The sequence below is a fragment of the Triticum aestivum genome, chromosome 1D (genome assembly GCF_018294505.1).
Source record: "Triticum aestivum cultivar Chinese Spring chromosome 1D, IWGSC CS RefSeq v2.1, whole genome shotgun sequence".
Taxonomy (NCBI): domain Eukaryota; kingdom Viridiplantae; phylum Streptophyta; class Magnoliopsida; order Poales; family Poaceae; genus Triticum; species Triticum aestivum.
In genome coordinates, this window is record NC_057796.1 from 45,792,487 (window position 1) to 45,795,400 (window position 2,914).

Consider the following 2,914-nt stretch of genomic DNA (forward strand, 5'->3'; position numbering starts at 1 on the left):
AACCATCTATTAAAAATGTTTATCACGTAATAAGAAAATATTCGATGTGTATTTAAAATTGTTCATCATTTTTTCAATGTTGATGTGTATTTTTAATAAATTTTGTTTATTTGAAAATTTTCATTTTATGAAAAGTCTATTATGTACTGAAAAAGGTGTTCAGTTTGAATTCAGAAATATAAACGAAAAGGTAAAAAGGTAAATCTACATGTATTGAGTACCTATTTTTTGTGTATTAAAAATGTACATGAAAAACTGCGCACTAGTGTGCCATTCGTAGGACGGGAGACACGTGCCTCGTGATGCTGGACGGATGAAAACTTCATTTTGCAGCGAAGGTCGCATATTCACATGCACACGGTATTTTACTTTTCAATACAAAAGTAGAAGACAGGTCCATTGATCTTGGTACTCGAAACACCTAACTTCTCAATTGTTTCAAGTCACTTATAAAATAGTCCCTGGTAATCATACACTGTAGCAAAAGGCAATTAAAAAGGGACTACCTTGTGACATTAATTTTCTTTTCAGATGGCACAATTAACCAAGACCACCGGCAAATAACGGACGCATGGCCCGCCCTAAAAAAACTACTGTGACGATAGAGCGGACATCAAATTGTCGGTGTGGTGGCCCACGTTGTCCTTGAGGCGCTGGATCGCCCTTTCGAACTCGGTAGCTCGGCCTCCCCGAGCGCCTCCACGTCCGCCTCCCGTCAGAACGGCTTCCCGGCCTACATATGCACGCCCACCACCTTCTTCCCGACGACGCTCATCGAGGCAGCCTCCGCGGCCACCTCCATGCCTTTCTTCTCTGTCTCACGACACAAATGCCTCGAGGGCCTCCCACTCCACATCGTCAGCAGCAACATGAACATTGGCATCGTTGTAGCCGACGTGACCCAGGACGGCTTCGATGGAAGGGATGCCGAAAGTGTACCCTTTGCCGGCCCCGAAATACATGACGATGGCGAGGCTGGCGCTGCAGAGCACGGCGAGCTTGGAGACCTTCTTCCAGAGCCCAAACTTGCACTTCTCTGTGTTGGCGCCCTTTCGTCTTCTTGCCGAGCGGCGGCTGCGTCATGGTCGTCGATTGACAGGGAGAAACGCAACGGCGGCGGAGGCTGGTGCCCTGTTTCTCTTGTCGAGCTTGTATCAAGGAGAAGAAGGCGTGTTGGAGATGCCGTAAACTTTTGGAAGGAAATCACCTTGTGCGAATAATTACCGGACGTGTGCGGTTTCCGATTTGCAAACCATCGGTGTAAATTTTGGAAAGTACCCTTCTTTATTTTTTAAAAGTTTATTATTGTAATTCGAAGGAATATCCGGCCAACTAAAATCTCTGGATGCGTTGGCCGCGTCACATGTGCTCCGTCCAGTCTGCTGACTCACTCTTCAAGCACAACCTATTTCGGCGCCGCTTCTGGATAGCTAGACATTTGTTCAATCATATCTGGAAGGGGGTGGTGGCGTACGATAACTATTTTGAATGCAAGGAGGATTCCCTGTGAGAGGTTGACTTCTCCTCTTATCAAAAATGTATTGCAGCTATTCGGATGCTTGCATACGGAATACTCCGTGATCTTGTTGATGAGTATATCCACATGAGCGAGTCCACGTGTGTAGAATCCATGTGTAGGTTCTGCAATGCTGTGGTAGCAGTGTTTGGCCTGGAGTAATTGAGAGAGCCAACTACTGCGGATACTTGGAGCAATGTTGTGGTAGCAGTGTTGAGCCTACTATATTTAGGTTTTATGCCTAACAAATTAAACGCTAGTTTTATTTCGCATTTGTTCAAGTCTAATCTGTAATTATTTTATAGTGCCTATTCACCCCTGATACTTCTCTGTCGTATCTACTTTTCTAAACAATTTTGCTCTTGTTTTGAACTCTAATTTGCATGTTTTGAATGAAATTAACCTGGTCTGGCGCCGTTTTGAGCAGAACTGTCATGGTGTTGTTTTTTGTGCAAAAATAAAAGTTCTCGGAATTGGACTAAACTTATTGGAGATTTGATTTTTTATGAAATATATAAAAAATACTAAAGTGAAGATCCATCGGGGGGCACCAGTTGCCAACAAGGCAACAACGCGCAGCCGCCCGGGCCTCTTGGCACGCCTAGATGCCTTGTGGGGCCCATGTGGCTCCGTTGACCCTAATCTCAAGCCTACAAATTCCTTTTTCCCGAGAAAAAAAAATAAGAGAAGAAGTTTCACCGCGTTTTACAATACGGAGTCGTCGCCACCTCCCGTTCTTCATCGGGAGGGCTGATATGGAGTCCGTTCGGGGCACTGGAGAGGAGGATTCCTCGCCATCATCATCACCAACACTAGTGGAAAAAGTGCTAGCCACAACTTTCGTTGGTGGCGCGTCAGTTTCAACCAACGCCGGCACTATTTTTTAAAATAGTGGTACCATTGGCTTATTTGGTACAATATTAGTAGGGGCATAGTGGTGGCATTGGAAAACAGGTGAGCGTCAGAAGTACATGGGGATCACCAATTCGTACCAGGCGTAATATAGTGCTGGCGTGGAATAGCATGGAACGCCAGCAGTATTATGTTTATTTGTGGCGTAATGTTGGTACCCACGTCAGTAATGTACTTTGAGACTTTAAAATTACTTTTTTTCATTTTTAGTTGAAGACTTAAAATATATAGTTTTGAGTCTTCAAATATGTAGTTTGACACTTTCAATTTTTTTCTTTTTAGTTTTTTATGTGGTGATCTTTTAGATAGTATATTATAGTTCACTTTTATTAAATTTATATTATTTTAAATGGAAATACTGACAATTTTTAAAATATGTACTTTGAGACTTCAAATTTATTTTTTTCATTTTTAGTTTGAAACTTGAAATATTTAGTTTTGAGCCTTCAAATATGTAGTATGACACTTCAAAAGAAATCTTTTTAG